The sequence below is a fragment of the Felis catus genome, chromosome D1 (genome assembly GCF_018350175.1).
Source record: "Felis catus isolate Fca126 chromosome D1, F.catus_Fca126_mat1.0, whole genome shotgun sequence".
Taxonomy (NCBI): domain Eukaryota; kingdom Metazoa; phylum Chordata; class Mammalia; order Carnivora; family Felidae; genus Felis; species Felis catus.
In genome coordinates, this window is record NC_058377.1 from 72705974 (window position 1) to 72730328 (window position 24355).

Below are 24355 nucleotides of genomic sequence, written 5' to 3' on the forward strand. Positions count from 1 at the left end.
GATTTTTGTGTTTATGTTATGCCTCTAACCCTCAAAGTAATTTTAAGTATATTCTTATTCCTTTAAAAACGCCTCTTCCTCCCAATTCTCCATGGAAAGAAAAAAATACTCCTAATTTTTACTCATGAATGGGGACAGTAATTAGAGTCATTTTGACTCCTTTCTTTCTCCCATACTCTCCACCACATATAATCTAACTAGGCCTATTGATCCTATATTGGCAAAGTCTCTTCTTTCTGTTTCCCAAATACCACCTTTTACCTCCTGCCTAGGCTATTACAATAGCCCTCACAAGCTATTCTCTAGTTCAAGACTTTCTTCCCTCTAATCAACTCTACAAACTGCTGGCTGAACTACTTTTTCAAAAGCAAAGCTCTCGCCATACCACTGGACTATTTGGTTGTGATGGCCCCCTAAAATCCACCAAACACCTTAACCTAGCCTTACAGGTCACAATGATATGACCACACTAAATTTTCTAGTTTATACATAGCCTGTACCTCAGTCAGACTGGACTTCTCATTGTTCCCTAACCCATACTTCCTTGTTTCCATTTGTCTGTCCCAAACTCATCCTTGTGATATCCCCTCACTACCAGGATGCTCCTGTCTTCATCCCCTATTCCTTTAACAAAATATACTCAAACTTCAAAGACCATCAAAGAGTCTGCTTCCTATAGTCTTTCTTCTTCATGGGATATAGCTTTCTTTTGAACCCCCAGAGTGTTATTTTTTTTTTTAGTTTATTAAGTCACTTAATATATTCTGCATAGGAAATTACACCTTTCCTCTGCAATAATCAATGTAACTTAATTAACATTTATTAATCCCTCCTTTGAGCCATGTACTAGTTAGGCACTAGTTAGACACTGTGTTAGCACACAAAAAGGAATAAGGAAGGGGGGTTAATAATTACGTCTAGATTCTAAGGTTCTTGATGGCAGGAATTTTGTGTACTTGTATTTATTTCCAATGCAGCATTTAATTTTCTCCTTTGAATAAATCAGTACTCAGTATATATTTGTTGAGTTGAATTAATTTCTAACAGATACTAAGCACTCTCCTGGGAAGTAAATTTTTGCTACAAAAAAAAAAATAGGATTTTCCATAACTGGGAAAACAAATAATCACATCTTTAAATAGTTTTCAAAGGGCAAGTTGAAAGTTAAATTGACCACTGATTACACCGTCCAAGGTGAAGACCCTAATGGGTCAGATCATTCGTCACTAAGATACTAACTTCCAAGTAGGACAGGCTGCTTCCAACGATAAATTCCCATATGACCAGAGCTTCCAAAATTGTCAATTTGGTCCAGTAAAGATGATTATTGTTTCATATCACAGAAATCTGTTTCTTGTATCCTCCTGGGAGTTTACATAGGAGAATTTAAGCTGACATCAATATTTAAATATGTACCTATTCAATGTATCTGGGAGATACATACTTCCCTTTGATCTAACCATATCTGCACACCTTTAAAATGTATGCTTTCAAGGCTACATATGTCATTGTTGAAAGCCTAGACACAATGACACTTTTCTGTACTATGGGATTGGACAAACCTTGAATTTACTCTCAACATACTTATATTACCTCCCTTCCTGGGGAATAGAATGGAAAGACACAGTAAGGCTATTTTAAAAGATGGAACCAGAGATAAAAGGATATGAAACTCATCAAAAACACTATTCAAAAAGCAATATTAAAGCAAAAAACTTCTTGACACTGATATTTATTACTAACAAGGAAAAATTCAAGGAGCAAAAATGAGGAAAACAGAAGGAACTCACTGCCCAATGACCAAACCAAGCCCCAGTGCCTGGCACCAGCCAAGATAAGAGCTCCGTGGGTGAGCCCAGCCCCTCCCACAGGTCCTCTCTGAACAAGAGTGACACACCTCTTCTCCAGGAAAAAACTCAGCACAGCATACAGCAGTCACTCTGCCTATTACTGAGAGTCAATTTAGCAGCACAAGAACTAAATTAAGTGACAATCTCAGAAAAGGAAAGAGAAATGCACTCTCTTTGTGTAGGAAGAGCAGAAACCCAAAAATCTAGAACATGAAATCTATATTTCTAGAGAGAACTGTTAAAATAAAATGGTTGCAATATTCCAACAGTATGAGAAAAAGGCAGTTCAGCTTTTTCATGGCATTCAGGCTCAAAATAAGATGTAAGAATTCTCAGACTACAATGCAAACAGATTTGAGATACTCTATGACAGCTGAACCCATGAAAATTTTGTCAGATAAGTGCATAATCAAGAATATTCTAAATAAAGTGAACCCCTGCTGCTGTTCTAGAGTGAGAAGACATGTGTCGTGAAGTCAAATAGACTGTGTTTGTATCCCAACTCTGCCTTTTTCTTCCTTTCTTCCTTCCTTCTTTCCTTTATATTTTGTTCAGGTGCTCATTCACTCAACAAATATCTATTGGGAGAATACTGTGTCAAGCACTGTGATAGAAACTGGGTATACAGGATTGAACAAAATAATCATGGTCTCAGCCCTGACGAAACCTTTAGTCTAGTGAAGAAAACAGACATTAAATAAACATACAAATATATGATACTTACCAATCATTTTAAGTGCTATTAAAGCAAAAAAGAAAGCAGAATTTAGAGACAGAGAAAAAAAAAAAAACTGGGGACTTGGAAGAGGGAGGAATTATCTTTTAAGACTATTGAAAGGATTAAAAATAACAACATGAAAGTTCATTGCACAATGTCTAAAACATACGGGTGCTCAGCACGAGCAATAGCTGCTTTTTGTTAACTTCTCTCTGCCATAGACCCCTGATTCCCTCCCACTCCTCTCCTGCCACAGACACTGGGAAGTTTAGAGTGCTGGTCTGGCCGGTAGTGTAATGAGAGAGTGGCAGCCTGTTCCCTGTTAAACACTTCAAATTGCTGCACAGCTTGTTGTTCTATCAGTTTCCTGTATAATCATAACCTTAACCAATCCACAACTTTCTTTCAGGCATATCTGGGTTTCATTTCCTGCTTAGTATTCTTAAGATCATTCATAAATTTTACCCTGTTGGTTGCATGGGATATTTAACCCCTGGTCAAACTAATTCTCAAGAAACAACCAACATCAAAAACTGTGACGAATTCACTCTGTATGGAAGATTTGCCAGAAAAACACAACTAAGGACTGCCTTCAAGGTTGTAAGTATACGGCCAAACAGTCTATAGACTATAGAAAGTCTTTCTGAAAACTTAAAAATTATCCTTTTTGACCATGACTAATCTTGTTCATAGAGAGCAAACATTCAACAAGCCCTCAAATTTGACAAATCCTAATTCAGGTTTAGCAAACTGTTAGGTCATTAAAGATGACCACTTCTTTCCCATTATCCTAACTTCATCACCTCATAACAGTAAAACTAATCCCAACAGTTCTTCAGTTTCTTTGATTACACAAAAAGAGCAAGAGTACCCTTAGTTCATATAAGAAACCCAATAGGAGGGCACGTGTGTGGTTCAGTCAGTTAAGCATCCAACTCTTGATTTCAGCTCAGGTCATGATCTCACCATTGTGAGATTCAGGCCCGTGTGGGGCTCCATGCAGGGTGTTGAAACTGCTTAAGATTCTCTCTTTCCCTCTCTCTCTGCCCCTCCCGCCCAAAAGATAAAATAAAGTTAAATTAAATTAAATTAAATTAAATTAAATTAAATTAAATTAAATTAAAATAGGGGCCCCTGGGTGGCTCAGTTGGTTAAGCATCTGACTTTTGATTTTGACTCAGGTCATGATCTTACGGTTTGTGGGTTCAAGCCCTGCATTGGGCTCCACGCTGACAGTGCAGAACCTGCTTAGGATTATCTCTCTCCCTCTCTCTCTCTCTCTCTCTCTCTGCCCCTTCCCTGCTTGCTCTCTCTCACTCTATCAAAATAAATAAATAAAAACTTTAAACAATAAAATAAAATAAAATACATTTTAAAAAAAGAAACCAAATAGGGACCCTTCAGTCCTTAAAAACGTGAGCCTGCCTACAATTTAATGGACACATGTTATTATCTTACAACTTTGCAAGCAGCATACAGGCTAACTGAAAACAAACTATCTCTAAATGAAGGAAAGAAATGACTTAAGGGGAGAAGGAGGATAGGAAGGAAGGGAGGGAAAAAGGGATGAAAAGCAGAAGGAGAAAGGAAAGGAAGATTCGTTACACTAAAAGTCATTTTACAGAAATGTTATTCCAAAGAACTTCCCAACCTCTAAAACTAAAAACATCATATAACATATTTGAAACCTAATTCGCAAGATTCTTTGTTCTAGATGATACAAGGATGCTTCTTGGTGATAGTTACAAGACATTTCTAAAGATCTCCCATATAAAATATTAGAGCAATACCTAAATGAGTATTTTCATATATATCTATGTTAATCTTTCTCCAAATAAAGCAAAATTATTCTCATTGGTTTTTCTACCAGGGGCTACCCATTTCCTAAAAGTCCTACAGTTGTTCTTAAAATGCACTAAATTGAAATCAATAAAATTGAACAAATTAGGGGGAAAAAACTATAGGGCTCTTTTTAAGTTACTACTGTCATCCAAATAATTATTTCCACATCTTAAATAACAATCCTCAAATCCATTTTGTGATTTTACAAAAGTCTCCTATTTCAATAGTCTTGTTTCACTAACTTCCTCCCTTTTGTCTCCTCTGTTCAATTACTGCAGTGAAATTGGAAGGACAGATATTTCTTCTATTTATTCAATCATATCTTCTCAAAAAGTTCCAGGCATTCAAAGTTTTCTTACACACAGCTCTCTTGTTTACACCCATATTTTTCATGTCTTACTTTCTCAGTCTTCCCCCAGACATTACCTTTCAATTCCTATCTGTTCCATGACTGCAAGTCCAGGGGAAAACCCTCTGTAACTAGTCACAAAATCAACAGTGCCTTCTACAAATGGCCACTACCAGAAAGCCCAGAATGTTTCCATCCCTTAAACCTGTCAACTATTCATTATGTGTATACTCACTGCTATATGAGATATCAAATTGTGTGTGACCAATCTCACCTTAAAAACAACCCATTCTAGGGGCGCCTGGGTGGCGCAGTCGGTTAAGCGTCCGACTTCAGCCAGGTCACGATCTCGCGGTCCGGGAGTTCGAGCCCCGCGTCAGGCTCTGGGCTGATGGCTCAGAGCCTGGAGCCTGTTTCCGATTCTGTGTCTCCCTCTCTCTCTGCCCCTCCCCCGTTCATGCTCTGTCTCTCTCTGTCCCAAAAATAAATAAATGTTGAAAAAAAAAATTAAAAACAAAAAAACAACAACAACAAAAAAAAACCATTCTAGTTAGTGATGCTATATGTATATAGTCATGGAAGAAAAATAATATTCACAGAAGGAATAATATCTGTATATAATATCCATATATAATATAAATATCTGTTTTTCTTCTGCACTTTGTTCAGTGAAACTCAGAACACTGGTGGCAATAATTAAAATCAAGCCACTGGCTTCTTCCCAGCCTGCCATAACTTTAAAGAAAAAAAAAAAAGAATTTAAATTCCACCTAATAATGTAGGCAGCTATAGGGGTGCAGAATTAGATTTCATTAATGCTATTGCTTAATTATCTATTATGCCTGGGTCAAAAAGGGAAAAATCATAATTAGCCATCAAACATATCTTTTTTTGTTGTGCTTATGTGTTCCAAAGGTATAAAAGAGCCCAAAGGTGAAACAAAAATAGAAAATCCGATTTTATTAATGAATTCATTCACTTAAGTTTATATGAAACTGTGTAAGCTGAAAAGAAAAAGAGCTATCTCCAATACAGTTTGTATCCAAAGAAAACTCCACCCACATAAACTCTCTAGTAACATATCAAGTTTTAAGCCCTTAGGTTAGAGACTATCTTTTCTTCTTTTGTAAGCACTGTGCCAAGCCCTTAGTGCTAAACAAATAATAATAATAAGCATTACATCATGTGGACAAACTTATTTGACTGATTAAACATTAAGGATCAGTCTCTTTTGCCAGTCACCTATGGAAGATGATGCTTTGGAAATTAATCTTTTTACACTATGATTGCCTTGCATCTTTGAAAAACCCTAGTAAGCTATATGTAGGTGATACACATATATATATGTATCAGGGAGAGAGAGAGAGAGAGAGGTGGGGGAAGGAGGGAGAAAGGGAAATAGAGAGAGAGGAAGGAAGGAAGGAAGGAAGGGAGAAATTTATCTTTACTAGAACATTTAACTCACATTTTGATGTTTACAGTGGTCAAAAACTTGGTGAAATGACAAGCATTTGTATCCATACTCCAAAATAACATGAAATATTTACTTCAGATGAAACTACATGCTGCAAGTGAGGTGTAGAGATAAGCATACAACAAAACATACTAGATTTTGTTGATTATTCAATCTTTATAAACTAAATAGCTACTAAACTGTTGCTATCTAAATGCTTGAGTAAATCAATGACTTTACTGTTAACTGAAGTATAGACATTATAGGGCAGATTCAGTTGGTTAAGTGTTCAACTCAGTTTTGGCTCAGGTCAAGATCTCACAGTCGTGAGATCGAGCTCCGCATTGGGCTCCAAGCTGGGCATAGAATCTGCTTAAGATTTTTCTAAAGATTCTCTTTCTCCTGCTCTCTCTGCCCCTCCCCTCACATTCATGCTCACACTCTCTCTCTCTCTCAAAAAAAAATTGTTTTAATATGAAGTATAGACATTATAATACATATATTATATATGATCTACATTATATATGTTATAATTATAAGTCATTTAATGATAAAATAATGGTTAGCTGTGCATAATTACTGCATTTATTGACACTCCCTCACCTCCTTATATTTGAGACCACCACTCAGTTCAGGTTATGGCTTTATTTCCCCTTCTCTACATACATTTAATTCCTTTAAATATTAATGAAAGTTATGTAAGAATGCTGAAAGATGATTAAACCTATCTTCTTGGTTAATAGCAAGTTCAGGGAACAGCTTCTTAGGGAAATATTCAAATTTATTAGCTGCTCTTAGCAAACTGCCCTCAAGACCCACATTGTTTCCAATCTCAAGTTAAGAAGAATTTTTCTCCAACGGGCACTGAATCACTTTAATGTTGACTCTTGTGCTGCTCTACTCCACCTTCAAATGTAGCCAGTAAATTCAGCTTTACTACAGTACTATAAAAATGTGAAAGAACCATAATAGCATCTAAAAAAGAGCTGTTGGCGCTATATTAGTTTAGAGAAAACCCTAAACTGAATACTAATGCAAAATTTAATGATAGTTGCCTAGTTGCCAAAAGAGTTACAATAATTATTTTGCCATAATGTGTAGTTATCTTGAAGTCATCTGAGAATATTACTGCATGATATTCTAAATAAGTCCCCAAAGTGTCATTGTTCCATTGTTGTTATTGTTGTTGTTGTTTCAGTCTAAATTCAGCATCAACATACTACCTTCACTGTAATAATGCTGTCCTCTGATTAGAGGACTGCCTTATGAATGAAGAAACATTATAAAGAGATCACTCTATATCCTTAGTAAGTCAGCTTCTTTGATTGATATCCAACATGGATCTACCTCGCATCAAATTCCACTTAACAGTGAATATCATGATTGTAAGGTTCCGGTAAAACATTTAAACTGAATCAATACAGTTTTACTTCCCTTTTCTTTTATAACCATGACCAAATTTTTAGAGTTGAAAAGTAAACCAAGATCAAATTTAGATATGTTGTTTGAAATTAGCAAAGATGAAACACTTCACTGCCAGACAAGAGCACTGATTTTAAGAGTAGATTTTTGCCTTCCCTGAAATGCCTAGCTCATGCAGTGTATTTTTATGCCTGCAGATATTGGCATGTTTCACATTTGAGATTATGACACACCAACTTATTTTGAAATTTTTTAAATCTTCCACTGTGCATGTTTCAAGTGCTTCATGACTATCACTGATAATTGAGCAATTAACTTGGAATTACCAAATGTGCTGTGATGGCACAATATGTAGTAAGCAACATGAAAGAATAAAGAACAGAGGAACTTAGCACAGTGGAAAAAAAGTAATAAAGGGTAAAATAGGCCATCATCCTAACAATAATACTGAGTAAGTTTTAATGGGCCCAGGTCTCAGCAGTTTAATGGTGCCAGTAAAATGGTTTAATGAAACAAGTCCAGAGTATTACAAACTTTTTAGAGCGGCTTGTTCTGGTTCTGCTAAAAGGAAGCTTCTTTCTAACTGGTCTTGTGTAATATTCAGGGATTGGTCCAAAAAGTAAGTGTGGGAGTTTCATTAAATAACAAGTACAAAACAATTAGGTTAAAAATCCTGACAGGCAAATATTTCTTATTTCTTAAGAAATACAAGCTTGCAAAAAATAGATGTAAGGTCTTTTCTTTGTGTGACAGAGACAAAGCAAAAACTCTAGGGCTAACAATGACCTCAAGTCATCAAGCTATTGTGAACATATTTCCAAATCAAAAATTAAGATACATGGCTTGACATCAAGAGGGAAAGATGAAACCCAGCTATATTAGAAAAAAATAGAATGCCTCTTCACTGTTCATCCCACCAAGGTCTCTAATACTGGGCTTTTCTGGCTAAAACCAGAGCGTGACTGTGAAGAGTAGCTTTTTAGTGCTTAAATATAGCCAGTGAAGCAAATTCCATAAACCTAAATCCTACCTTATTTAGGTGGCAGGCCATTTTAAAGGTTTGCAAGAAAAACCCACAATTTAGAAAGTCAGAGAGGGAAAAGATATTCAAACTACAACAAATAAAGGACACTATTAAAAACACTTTTTCTCAAAATTCCATCAATATTGCTCCAAAACACCACTAGGAGATTAAAATAGGCCAGGCTGTCCTTTCAGGTAAAAATAAATTAGAAACAGAAAGTGAAGAGAGCAGAAAGAAAAAGTATCGAAGGGCACTAGTATATAAAACTTAAAAGCTTAAAATGTAATGGATATACACATTCAGATTAGCAAACTGCTTTCAATTAAAGTAGATTTCTGGCCACAGTTCACAAATGTACAGTAGCTGTGTGTATTAATGTAGATACTTCAAATGTCAGTATATCTCTAATTAACATGAGCACACAACTGTAAAACTGAGAAGGCACAATTGTAAATTCCTTACGTTCCCAGCATTAATGCGTTCAGGGGGCAGCTCCCGTTGTCATGGAAAATGGCATTCAAGCCCTATTTGTGGATTTTCACAGCTCATCTTTTTTATTTACCTGCTTTATGTCAAGATTAGCCTGGAATAATATTTTTTAAAGATAATGCACTTAGACCTGCTTGTCCTGAAAATCACAGGCATTCTCACTTGAGGGAGCTTTGGTCTGGGCTATGCTCAGTTTGAAACAGATTTCTTTCCATTTTAAAATATCACAAAGACATGAATTCATGATTTTTTGTTTGTTTCCTGAAAATCAACACAATTCCAAAACTTTCAGCTAAAGCACGGTATGTGGCAGTTTTGAAATAGGGGGATAGGAAAATGTCAAGGAGGAGAAAATGATCCAGGGACATGAGGAAATGAATTGGTAAAAAGTGTTCTACAATCTCCTCCCTGACTTATTCTCCCTCAACTTTTTGAAAATATTTGTATGACCACCAAATGGAGATTGAGATAGTGATCAAAAACAACAAAAGAAAGAGAACCAAAATTCTCTCTGTGACAGGACAGTTTGGTTTTGTGGAAAGGGCACTGAATTAATTACACCATGAGGCCCTATACTTGAGTCCTGCTACTCTGCAAAAATAAGGATAATTCCTACTTACCTAACAGTTTTTACAAAACTCGGCCACTTTAATGTCTGTAAAAGCAAGTGTTATACCAAAATAAGATATTGTTATTATTATTGCTTCAAGCATAGGGCTAAGCAATAATCACTTCTTATGCCAGACAATAAAATACTTTTGTATCTTTTCAGGGAAAAGTTTGCTATTTGAGACCATGAACAAAGACAGAATTTTATAAATGTAAATTCACTATCAAATAACTTAGAAGGCCTGAGTAACCTGAAAAAGCAGGGTATTTAATGGCCTATCTCTCTTGTTGTTGTTGTTGTTGTTGTTTTAAACCAATCATTTATTGTCCTGGTAAAACTGAATGGTCAGAATTACACAATTATTTTTAAATTAGAGATAAAGAATTAAATGTGAGATATGCACATGCAAAACAAAGTGTTCTTATACAATGCCTACGTTTGAAAAAGACAAGGGTAGTTTTATTTTTTAAAGAGGAAAAAAATAGTGTAAGAGGCTTTCAGCTTCTGAGAAGATAACCATTTTCCTTCACAGTGTTTTCCTCTTCTGATGGTTGATGTGAGTAGGTAAGATTCCAGTGGTTCTCACACACCCTTGGTGTGGCCCATTCATTATGGATGTGCAAAACAATATCCCACCTTCCTTATCTCACAGACTGGCTTCTACATGCCTTACTAAGAAACCTTCCCATGGCCATGGGTATAACTTTCTTCCTTAGATCATGTAGCAAATAAGCAGTTCCAGTATGGAAATTAAAGTTCCTAAAAGAAGCCATTGTCACATATCCCATTTGCGTGTTCTTAAACCAAACTGGATAAGTATTTCTATTGTTTTAGCTGCCTCATCATTCAGTGTAAGTGGTGGACAATTTCTGCAGTAATTGAAAGGAATGGGAACTTAAGCATTCTGGATGCCATGTTAATTTTATCTGACTTATCTCAGCAGTATCCTGCTACATTCCTTTAATAAGAAAGTTCCAGTTTAGGAGATGGCCTTAACAAAGCTTAAGGCCATTGAACAAAGGAACAACAAAGTCCATGCCCTAAACTAACATATGGAAGTTCTCAGGGTTGAAAAACAATTACTTTGGGCCTGTATGATTAGCATGGCTTCTGCCTAAGAGATCAGATAAAAACTGGCTAAAAGATTTTTTTTAAGTTGAACTCCAGAAATAACCATATGAAAACTACAGCCACAGTATCCCTTCTATTTTTAGTCTCTCTCTTCGTTAGATCACTAGAAAAATCTCAGCTAATTGGATCACCTCCATTCAAAGCTAGCCTAAGTACATCTGGTGGAGGGGGGACACAGAAGAGGAGTAAAGAAATAAGAAAAGAGAGACTTTGGGTAATGAGAAATGTAAATATTTTAATTTTAATATTTTAATGAATGCCATCTTGGTTGAAATGCCAGTATTTATCTCCTATTTGTCATTTTAAAAATGTAGTCATCCTAAAAACTTACTGAAAGAAATGATTTAGGGGAACATGGGTGGTTCAGCTGGTTGACCACTGGACTTCAGCTCAGGTCAGGATCTCAAGGTTCATGAGTTCAAGCCCCATATCAGGTTCACTACACTTAATGCAGAGCCAGCTTCGGATCCTCTGTCCGCCTCTCTCTCTGTCCCTCCCCTATTCTCTCTCTCTCTCTCTCTCTCTCTCTCTCAAAAACGAATAAACATTTAAAAAAAAGAAAATGACTGAATGATACAAAAGAAGAGAGAAAGGAGTTAAAAGAAAGGACAAAGCAACTAAGATAAGATTTGAACAACTCAAAATTTTTTCCTTTCACTCAGATTTCTAATAGGATAAACTCAACTCCTCAGAATTATCCTTTTTCATGAGAGCACTTCAAAGGTACTTTACATTTCTTTCTCCATCTTTTTCGCCTCCTAATCCTCACTATGATACCTTGCACAAATTAAAAGCTTATATTTAATCCAAATGAGCCATGCCGTTTAATATTTTGCGTTTTACATAAGAATTGTCTTCAGATAATAAAATGTGAATTGATAGTTCCACAAAAATAATCTATTCATTCAGAAAGCATTAAAAATATATAAAAATGTATTAAACTATATTCAACATTCACATCTATTTTTTAAAGCTGATTCATAATGCTTGTCCCAATCAGTGCTACTACTAAAAGAAAGATAAAGTTGGTTTTAAATAAATTTTCCCTATGCTCTGCTTAAATACTGAATTACTTAAACTCCAATTTATAATTTATTTTTTTAAATACTTTTCCTAGAAGCATATTCTTTAAAACCCCTTTGTAGGAGTACACTAAAAGAGAACAAGTTTCCTATGTCTTTATTGCTATCAAATGTATAAGAGCTCCTTACCAACAATAAACACATATAAATATATTTTAAACTCAAGTTACTTAAGTATGGTCTTATATGCACACAGACTTTTTTAATACCTGCCTCATACTCTAAACTACTTCTATACTAATAAATATATATAAATTTAAAGTACTTTAATTGATTCATTCAAGTTCATTCCATTTTTTTTCTTGAAATTTATCTTCTTTCCTGAGAAAAAGATATCTTTGTATTCCCAAATACCACTTAAAATTTACTCGTGTTTTAGGGATGGTGAAGAAGGCAGGAACGCCCCCATTTTGGATACACATTATACATTTACTAAATAAGCCTTTGGTTCCTTAGTACATAATCTCCTCATGTACTGACAGCTCTTTGAATTCTGTATCATCTCACATCTTTTCCATGTGCATAGGCTCATAATACTTTTTAAGTCCATACAACCAGAAGACTGAGGGAAGTTATCAGGGTAAATTATTCGTATGTATATAGACTAGCTCCTTTAAGGTAATTCATTCCTATAATTGAGCCCCATCTTCAAAAAGTAAGATATTTATTCTTTCAGCTTACTATAACGGGCCCAACCATTGTGTTATTTTACTGGAAATCACAAACTGAGGCTTTTTTCACCAGCTGGTATTTTTTCCAGAGTCCTCTTAAGAAAACTTTTACAAAAAATTAATAACACTTAAAGTAACAGAGAAAATAATAAAAATTCACACACAAAAGAAATTAAGATCTTGTTTACAAACTGTTAACTTTTTCATTATACAATGAGAAAAGTAATAAATAAACCAATACTTACAAATACGGACAAAAAATCAGCCCCAGCACCCAGAAATCACTGGTAAATTGCCTTTGAATTCATGAAAGTGACCTGAAAGTTTAGACAGAAAATGAAATTTAATAATATAAGCAAACTGCATTAAATGTTTTATTAAAGGAGTATATACATTCTGTCTAAAATTTATACTATTTTTAACTCAGGCAGTTGTCCCCATCTATTCTAACAACTTTTTCAAGATGATAATATCAAAATAAATAATTATCTCATTGTTCTATCTCTAGGAATATAACATCTCTATCCATTACGGCTTAAAAAAAAAAAGGCAGTAGTAAAGTAGGTGTTTAAAGTATCATTAAATAAAAACAAAAGGGAGAAAAACAATTTTTAAGGGAATAGAAGCTTACAAGTAGTTACATTTGAAAAACATGTTTAATTTATGTCTACAAGTTAAAATTAATGCACTTCACAGAAAATATCTTGGATGTGTCCAACAGGAATATCTTATAGGTAGAATAAAAATGAAAAGATGCATTTCTTGTTCTGCCTAAGGTATGGCACCCATTTAGACATTTAGGCTATATGCAATACATTCTGCATAAGGCAAAATTCAATCCAAAATTCTTTTGCTTGCACACACTTTAGTTCTGGCTGAAGAAGTAACAGATGCAACTCAAACACACAGAGCTAGCCTTGTAAAAAGTTTTAACTAGCACAATGAGTCACTTTATGCCTCTAAATATCTATGGTTTCCTCTCTCCAGAACCCCCATGCATTAGAAGGTAGTTTGGTAGTTTATTTTTATTGTTTGGTCTAAATACAGCACATTTTTAGTTCCATGAAAACAAAGAAACTTTGTTGCAAGGGCCATATTCTTTCCAAAATGCGAGGATGGCTATGAGTAGTGTTCAACTTAAAATAATAATGGAACTTGAGTTCCTAATTTAGGTCAGAAACTTTCCTAGACTTAGAGATTCGTTTGATTCAATACACACTTTTTAAACATAGCTAGTAAACATACAGGTTAGTTAACTAACCAGCTAGTTAGCTAACTAGATTTAAATAGATTCATTCTGGAAAAAAAAAAATGAATCTCGATCAACATCTTTTGTAGGAAACATTACTTTCAACGTTATATTTATAGCACAAATGGTTAAAATGAATTAGGCATCTGAATATGAGATATGAAATAAATATCTAACTCAGCCCTGACTCCAGCTCCTATAATATGTTTTTTGCCTAAGTGACCCAGATAAATTATTCTATTTTCCAGTCAGGATTGATAAATAATAAAAGTCCTGGGCATTTGGACAGGTTTAAGTATTGATGGCTAATACACTATTAGGTTTCTTCTCTAGACCTCCTTCTCTGTGTAAAGAATGGTTCCTCAGGCCTTCTTCACTCCGGTTTCACAGGTTTCCAACAATTCTATGATGCCTACTTCCATGGGTGTAAGAAGTACAGGAGAGTCTGGCCAGGGAAGGTAGCTCTGAATTTACTTTTGGTGTAACACCCATTTCTTCCTCACAGCTTTCTAATGTTTTCAGATCCAGAAGAGCAATTTTATCTGGTACACTATATAACACCATGTGGACACATTCTGTGTACAATTCAAAGCCAGCAAAGAATACTTGTTCTGATATAAGCTATTCTTACATTTTATCCTGCCCTGAGTCGTAAATTATAATTTGAAGTTATCCACAGAATAAATCTATAGCAAAATGCTGTATACCCAAAAGCATAAAATCTGGAAGAATCCAATACTTGTATATTATAAAAATAATCACACCTTGTCTTTCTGGCAACCATTCCTTTAAAAGTATGAGTTAGAATTACACAAGATATACAATATAACCCATCTCTTTCATTTGCATTTAAATAATGGGGGATAAAATAAAATGCATCCAAAAAAATATTGCAGCTAACAAGTATCTCATTTTCTCAATCATTGGACTCTTTGGGAGTTAAGATCTCTAACTCTGGAAATATTTAAAATTGGAACAAATCAGATTCCAGACATTTAGGGCAAATAATATTCTAATATACATCAATGTGAAGTCAATAAATCTCAATTGTCATATCAATGCAATCTTACTACATATGTTAAAAGCAACTCTGACTCACATTATCAACTGATTTACACTATTGGTGCATTTTGGGAGCAAACAATTTAAAAAGCATGAGCTTCTAAAGTCACATAGTTAATTGTTATAAAAAAGAGGACTTAAATGCATACTTCTTACTGCAAACAATTTAGGAATAAACAGGTAACATTTTATGAAGGGCAAAGAGTTAAGAATTAACTCACAAAAAAACAATTTAAAGTAAGCTACTTCTTTAAGAACTAGAAAAGTTTAGGTCATTTCCTAAATAAAAGTGGCTACTTTGGTCTTGAGGGCAGCATAAAACTAAAAAGTTAGAGAAGGAAATGTCAGAGCAAATCACCATCTTTTCTGGAAAATCACAATCTGTTTAGGAAAATGAATCCTCAGAACACCAATCACCATGGATTGTCCCATTCCTCCGTCTGTTCATTCATTCACTCAGCAAATAATGACCATGGGTGAGAGATTGTACCAGACAGTATGAACACAAAATTTTTTTTAAATAAGTAAAATCATTATGTTGTAAACCTAAAACTAATATGTTATATGTAAATTATAGCTCAATTAATAAATACAGCATTTTTTTATTATATTTGGAAAGAGAGTGAGTGGGAGAGGGGAGCAGAACGAGGGACAGAAAGAATCTTAAGAAGGCCCATGCCCTGCATGGAGTACAATGCAGGGCTCCATCCCATGACCCTGGGATCATAACCTGAGCCAAAACCAACAGTCAGATGATCAACTGACTGAGCCACCCAGGCACCCCAATAACCTTTTTTTTTTTAAAGGTGATGGCCTTTCCCCTCAAGGATCCTTCGAAGAATCAATAATCCAACCTGGGCCACAGACTATTATATCTGGCCATGATGGTGACATTGTTCATATTCTCCGGTTGTCAAATCTTTTGGACATCCTTAATTTATTAAATAAAAAGTGAATTGTTACAAGCACTTCAATATAAAAAACAAAAGAATATAAAAAGTAAGTGTATAAATGAAGAAATACAAATGTTCAATAACAAAAATATCTATAATCTGCCTAATAATCAAAGAAATATAAATAAAATGTTTTCACCTAAAATATTGGCAAAATAATTTATAAACTGGTCAAAAACTAGTATTGGTGACTGTGTGGGGAAAAAAAATACTTTCATATACCATTGATTAGATTATAAACTGGATACAACTTTTCTGAATAGTAATTTGAGAGTAAGTGTTAAATTTTTTAATGTTGATATCCTTTGAATTTGCAACACTACTTCTAAAAATTATCCTAAAGAATTAATCACAAAAATGTTAAAAGAAATATATATGTAATATTTATGTTCATTACAGAATTTTTATAACAACCCCAAATTGGAAATAACCCACTAACTGGATAAGCAAATTATGATATGTACATATAACACTACTCTATACTCATTAAAAATTATGATATAAATGTATATTTATTGACATAAAAATGATGGCAAAATGTATTGTTGAATTTAAAAATACACATATAATAATCAATCAATTTATAGAAAAGTAAATATGGGTACACGCACACACACGTATGCACACAAGTGTCAGAAAGTAAAGCACAATTTAACAAAAATATTAGCATTGAGTGTATAAGCTTATTTTAACTTCCGTGTAAGCTGGAGTTAGATTTTTTTAATGCTTAACATGTCTAATTTGTCCCCAAACAATAAAGCTATTTCTAAAATTCAGTATATTACTTATCCATTCAAAAGCAGTCACCCAAATCCAGACTAACTTGCTTTTAATTTGGCAACCGAAGCCAAATACTAATTAGGTTACAAAAAGAAAAACCACTGAATTACAAGGCAACTTCAAACAATTTTCTTGACATCAAGTGAAGAAACCATAAACATTTTCACAAAAGCATGTCCCACTCTACCAAAAATAGGTAAGAGATCAAAAGTAAACAGCAAATAAAAACACTGCCACCTCCCTGTATAATTATACTTTAAAAGTTTAAAAGCTTTCAAACTAGATTTTTTTAAATCTTGCTTAAAGCTGTCTCTAAGCCACACCTATTTCTTTTTTTATCCCCATCCATTATTATTATTATTATTATTATTATTATCATTATTATTTGATTTAGCAAGAAGGTTCAAGTATCAAATGAGTGGTTGGATTAAATGACCTTCTGACCCTGAGAGTCAATGATTCTAAGGTATTTTTTAAGTACTGAAGTGCTTCCAAAAACACTTGTAACAAAATTTTGTTCACCTTTACATTAAATTATAATATCACATGTTTCAAACTCAGGTCAAAGATTAAAATTTGTTTAATTTATTGAATCATTGACTTCTGAGCTAAAACAACTCCCTTTAAAGCATTTATTTTTTCAACTGACTTGAAAAGATATCAGTGTCTTGTCTTTTATACATCAAAATAAGAATTAGGGAGGCATTAAAAAATATCCTGTATGCAAATTCAATCAAATACATTTTTGTAGAGATTTCATTTTGCATTACAACTGAAACTTTCCCCCAACCTGCATCAATTTTTAAAAAATAAAACCTTATTTACTATTGTCATCATTTCTGTTCTTTATAGATGGCATCAGTAGGCAAAAACGGTGTGTCTTGAACTCCATAATTCTTAGCTTTCCTTCTTAATAATTATACTAAATTATGTAGAATTTGAATTAACTATAAAAGTGAAATGTGAAATTCATTTTTCAAAGGAAATGATACCAACTTAATGCCCAAATTTTTTTTTTGCTAATGCCCAACTTTTTTTTAGCACACATGCTAACAAGAACATCGCAGTAGTGAATGGAAAATGAGGGTTTAGTTACTGACATTTCCATCTTCTAAGGCAAAAGTAAGAGTGTTTCTGAAATGTCAAGAAAGACAATTTCAGATGCTACCTAGTTCAACACTCTGCTTTCCTGAAACAAGAACCTACTTCCTCAAAGAAATAGGAATTTTCCCTTAAAGATCTCCAAAGGTGAAGCTGCTGGATGGCTCAGTGTGTTAAGTGTCTGGCTCTTGATCTCAGCTCAGGACATGATCTTGTGGTTCATGGGATCAAGCCCTGAGTGGCGCTCTGTGCTGACAGTGCAGGGCCTGCTTGGGATTTTTTCTCTCCTCCCTCTTTGCCCCTCCACCCACTTGCACTTTCCCTCTCTCTTTTTTTTTTTCTTTTTTTTTTAAATGAAATTTATTGTCAATATGGTTTCCATACAACACCCAGTGCTCATCCCAACAGGTGCCCTCCTCAATACCCATCACCTACCCTACCCTCCCTCCCATCGCCATCATCCCTCAGATTGTTCTCAGTTTTTAAGAGTCTCTTATGGTTTGGCTCCCTCCCTCTCTAACTTTTTTTTTTCCTTCCCCTCCCCCATGGCCTTCTGTTAAGTTTCTCAGGATCCACATAAGAGTGAAAACATATGGTATCTGTCTTTCTCTGTATGACTTATTTCACTTAGCATAACAGGAGAATTCTCCTCAAAAGAAACTCCAGGAAGTAGCGATAGCTAATGAATTGATCAAAAACAATTTAAGCAATATAACAGAACAAGAATTTAGAATAATAGTCATAAAATTAATCACTGGGCTCCCTCTCTCTTTCAAAATAAATAAATAAACATTTTTAAAAATCTCCAAAGATAGTTATTATTAAAGCCTACTTCTAATAGCCTATTCATGTACTCTATGCTGCTCAACCTACATCTTCAATATGATTTCAGTACTGAGGGCTACTCAGAAGGAACATTGAGAAGCATCCAGAGAAAAATGTCTAAGATCTCTTACAGGAGTAATGCTACATTAGAATGGTTGCATGGTTTTTTTTAATGTTTTTATTTATTTTTGAGAAAGAGACAGAGCATGAGCAGGGGAGAGGCAGAGAGAGAGGGAGACACAGAATCTGAAGCAGGCTCCAGGCTCTGAGCTGTCAACACAGCGACCGAGGCAGGGCTCTAATTCACAGACTGTGAGATCATGACCCGAGCCGAAGTCGGATGCTTAACCAACTGAGCCACCCAGGCACCTCAGAATGGTTGCATGTTCTAAATGTTATTAGTTGAAATAAACTTTAGAGACCATCTAGTCCAATGGTTCTCAAACACTTTGGTCTCAGGACTCCTTTACATTTCTTTTTTTTTATTTTTATTTTTTAACATTTATTCATTTTTGAGAGGCAAGAGAGACAGAGCATGAGCGGGGAAGGGACAGAGAAAGGGAGACACAGAATCCAAAATAGGCTCCAGGCTCTGAGCTGTCAGCACGAAGCCCGATGCGGGGCTCAAACCCACGAACTGCAAGATCCTGACCTGAGCCGAAGACGGTTGCTCAACCGAGCCACCCAGGCGCCCCAGGACTCCTTTACATTTCTAAAAATTATTGAAAATCCCAAAGGGCTATGGTTACTTTTATCAATATTAATTAGAAACTAAAGTTGAGAAAAAAGATTATTCATTTAAAATAAATAGTAATCATTCAATGATGAGCCTATTGCATAGTAACACAAAAGCATAAGTTTTAAAATATATTTGCCACAATAAAAAATTAGAAGACAGGCATTGTTTTGCATTTTTGCAAATCTCTTTAATAAAAGACAGCTAGATTCTCATAGGTGCCACTGCATTCAATCTATTGTGAGATGTTGATTTGGTAGAAGCATGCGAAAAAATCCAACTTCACGCAGATATTAAGTTGGAAAGAGGCAGAGTGTTTCAATAGCCTTTCCAGACAACTGGAGCTATTCTTCTTTGATATCAAAATTTGACAAGTAATAGTTTCTCAAAGGTTAATTGCAATATGAAATTTGAAGCCTGAATATCAATGAACTTTTTGTATTCTCTTACTTTTAAAACCCACTGATCTTTAAATGCATCTTTTACCTTTGGATGATTTTGTAGCATCATGCATTGGTTCATTTGGGAAAATATCAGTACACTGAGTTGTGTAGATTTTCAGAACATTGACATATTTCATTATTCAGTTTTTTAAAAATCACATTTGTTAATATCACCACCAATCTTATCAGAAAAGTTTCTAAGTATTGGGGATGACTCCCCATCAAGTTCATGATGGTGGATACAAGTTTTCCAACTATTAATTTTTTCTTGAAAGTTCAAATTTTATTATTGACAGCAGTGTCAGTTGCTTTTCTTAAAATGGCTGGCTGATTCACTTTGCTCATTTTTGAGACTATGTCTGCCAAGCAGACGTCTAAACAACCACTGTGTGTCTTTTGGTTATTCTTTCAAGTAAAAATGAGGTTCTATGAAAAAAAGTAGTTCAGCTTGCAACTCAATCACACACATGATTTTCCTCAAGAAACGTATACTTCCCATTTCATCACAAAATATTAGAAAATATGCTCAAGGGTCAAGAATTAATAAATCTATCATTTTTCCTGCTTCACCTACAACATTCTTAAGCAAAACCAGATTTTTCATGTGTGAGTAGTGATGATTAAAAAAAAAAAAATTCAATGACTAGTAATGTAATTTGGTGCCAGTGCCTAGATTGTGCTCAGGCACCAGCAATTTTGCCCCAAATTGCTTTCCATCCTCAGTGTAAATGTCAACATAGTGAACAGGCAAATAGCACCTTGGTAGTATGATGAAAATAATTTAGACTTTTCAGACCTCTCAAAGGGTCTCAGGGATTCCCAAGTGTCCGTGGACCACATTTTGATAACAGCTTATCATTCTGATACTCCATTTTGAAGCTAAGGAAACTATCTAGTTTAATATTTTCAAGCCAACAAAGAGGTATATAGGGCAGTTGAGTGTAATATGGTAAATACTGATTGCAAGTCAGTTGCTCTTTCTTCTTCCCAAAACAAAGCCAGTCTAGAGGTAGATGGTGCTTAAGAACTACTATGCCAGTTTCCTCTCAAAGTCCCTACCACTCTAAGATTTTACAATTTTATATTTTATCCACATCCACTGGGAAGTACATACTTACACTTTAATGTAACATTTCCTAAGCCTACTTTAACACATTGTAGATGGTCAGGTTAAGGTATCTGGGTCAGAAGAAGAGAAATTAAGGTATTTCTGGATCAGAAGAGAAGAAATTAATGTTGCATTTCTTAGGCCCACCACTTCACCTCTACCAACATGTGCACCAGAATAGTCAATCATAAGATTGACACATTTTCACAACTGACAAAATTTTAGTGCTCTCCTGAAATAACAATTCAAGATGATCTATCTGTGAACAAGAAAGTCAGTATAAAAATTGTGTCTACATGAAAAATGAATGAGATTATTTAGAAGAAGACAGCACGTCTTACACTTTACAAAGGCTTATTGCTTATTGCTATGAACCAAGACCAAAATATAGACCACAACTTCCAAAACCTATTTGCAAAATCATTGTGTAACTTAATCCCAAAAACTCTTATATTTTGAGGTCTTGACTATAAAAAAATTCATAAGCACAACATAAGGCAGCAAGGTCACTTGACCAGAATCAAAGAAAAAATGAGCTATGGGCCAAAAAAATTTGGAATATGTTTTGTAACTTTTCACTCCATAAACTTGTTCTCTTTCATGTCTTCTTTCACACATCCATGCTATTCTTTGTAAAATATACTTCTTGGAAATAACTCCTATCATTGTGTTTTTTAATACACCTTTTTTTCTTGCAGCCTATCTGATTTGACATACATGGTATCAATTTCGTAACAAAATTCAGAGAAAGTCTTGTGTGAGTAGGACTGGAGAAAAAAGTGATTATCAAAACATAATCCTCAAACTCCCTATATCAGAACTGCTGGGATGCTTATTAAAATTAATTTTTATGAGCTTCCAAGTGGCTCAGTTGGTTAAGTGTTTGACTCTTGGTTTTGGCTCAGGTCATGAGCTCATGGTTCATGGGATTGAGCCCTATGTGTGGCTCCATGCTAACAGCGTGGAGCCTGCTTGGGATTCTCATGCTCTCTCTGCCCCTCCCCTGCACATGTGCGTGTGTGCACTTCTCTCTCTCTTCAAAAATGAATAAATGAACTTAAAGAAAATAATTTTTAAAAAAGACTGTTGGGTCCCACCCAAACCTGTTGATTATGCAATTCTGAGAGTATGGCCTAAGAATCTATCTTACATCATAGCCCCCAGTTAATTCCTATGCACACTAAAATTCAATAACTTTTGGGTTAAAGGGCAACTGTGTAAATGTGGGTAAGCTCACAAAAACTTTTGTGCATAAATCAAAATCTTGTAACTCCATAAAATATTTTATCTTACAGAAAAGATTCTCAATGATTTTGGAATTCTTATTTTTAAAAAAATAAAGTGTTTTTTATTTTATTTTTTTTTTCAACGTTTATTTATTTTTGGGACAGAGAAAGACAGAGCATGAACGGGGGAGGGGCAGAGAGAGAGGGAGACACAGAATCGGAAACAGGCTCCAGGCTCTGAGCCATCAGCCCAGAGCCCGACGCGGGGCTCGAACTCACGGACTGAGAGATCGGGGCTCGAACTCACGGACTGAGAGATTGTGACCTGGCTGAAATCGGACGCTCAACCGACTGCGCCACCCAGGCGCCCCAATAAAGTGTTTTTTAAATGAAAGGAGGATTAGAAACTAAACACAGGAATTTAACTTAAAAATTAAGTCTAAATTATTGCAGGATGTTGTCGTTGTTTTTTTAATCTGAGAATGACACAAGCAATTCTCCAGCAATTTAATTAACATTTCTGAGGGCCCACAGGATGCATACCATGAATTGGGACCTCTAGGGATACAGAATAATAAAGCACAATTCCAGATCTCCAGCAACTGACAATTTGGATTCATTGTAAGATAAATATTATAGTTAGAATAGCCTCAACATTTGCAGTGCATTATCGTAACCAGAAAGAGGAAAGGATTCCATCCCTGCTGAGTTTTCTCTCCCACATTCTGTTCACAAAATAAAGTCTCAGAACATTTTAAAAGCATTCACTTAATAAAAACTTGCAAAAAGTACTAATTTCTAAGCCCATAATTTTTTTTTAAATCAGCCCACTATTTTCTATAGAGTAAACTGATAGACAAAGGAGGAAGGACTGTTCTTTGCACTTGTTCTAGGTAGTTAAATCAAGATAAATTTGAAGACATCTAAAAAGGGTCCATTTTGACACTCATCTTAAGACACTCTTCTTGTTTCCATTCTCAGTACCACTCCCTCTTAACCACAAATAATGACTTCAATAATGGAGCTCTGTCATTTAAAGTATCAGGCAAATAACACCAAGTTACTTAGATGAGTTGACACCGCCTGTTGTGCAAATATGTACTTAGAATAAGATTATAAAAATAACAGCTGCATTATCAACTAGATTCAGACCAGAACAACTTATGTGAATGCAGAGTTAACATGTTCTGAACTTGCTACATAGCATGCATATAGCACTTTATAAGCATTTCTCAGTTCGTGATAGAAATTGAAAAGGGGAGAGATGCTAAAAGAAGAGAAAAATAGATCTGGTGACTATAGGCCAATTATCTAAGAGTCCTGATTCCTAGAATAAATCACAGTTATTCATCACTTACTAAATGTTTGCTCTGCACCATGCACTATGTTAAGCACTAAAAAAACAAAAATGAATAGAGTTCGTAACTTCAAGAAGCTCATAGCCTAGTAAAGCAGACAAATAATTAGTTTTGTGTGAAATGTGTTTAGGTGAAGAAAACAGATTATAAAACTATATAATCTCGTTTTCTGAAATAAAGAATATGAACAAGAGAGGTGCCTGGTTGTCTCAATCAAGTATAGCATGTGACTCTTGATATCAGGGTTGTGAATTCAAGCCCCACTTTGGATGTAGAGATTACTTAAAAATAAAGTCTTTTTAAAAATCCTTAAAATATATATAAGTAAATAAATAGTATGCATAAGAAAATGGAGATACTATTATTTACCCTCCAAAGTTTTAGTAATGATTAGATATGAACATGCTAAATGGAAATGTCTTCTATAAATGTATTTCTCTTTTTGCTTTTTCCTTGAAATATGCCCAAGTCACAACTTACACCAATTAACTGTAGCTAATATAACCACCCATATTTTAAAGAAGAATGTCTCAAGGATTTGTGACGTAAGAGCTGTGTCCTTGGCAATGCTACCTCATCATCACACTCAATAACTACACACTGCATACTCAAGGGGAGCTCAATCATACACTATAGTTTAGTCTTTTCTCAGACTTAGTAAGTCTTTTGCTCACTCTCAAAAACACAGAAACAAATGAAGAGAATCATGTGGAAAGATCCTTATCCTTTTACTGCAGATTCTTCATAACATCTTAAAGATTTCTCTGTAGAGTCCACCTGGCATCTATCAGATATTACCTCACTTCCTATATGAAAAATAACAGGGATACCAGGATGAGATGCATCCAAGTTTACAGACAACGAAATAGACAC

The 24355-nt window shown here is 34.8% G+C and overlaps 1 protein-coding gene across 30 annotated transcripts in view; it reads right to left on the reverse strand.

Annotated features, from left to right (window-relative positions):
* Window positions 1-24355, reverse strand: part of SOX6 (SRY-box transcription factor 6) — a 695707-nt gene that overhangs the window by 486594 nt on the left and 184758 nt on the right. For all 30 annotated transcript variants that reach the window (XM_045039006.1, XM_045039005.1, XM_045039007.1 and 27 more), the window contains one exon: window positions 12887-12958. The gene's annotated coding sequence lies outside the window, so the exon portion shown is untranslated. The remainder of the gene's footprint in view (window positions 1-12886; window positions 12959-24355) is intronic.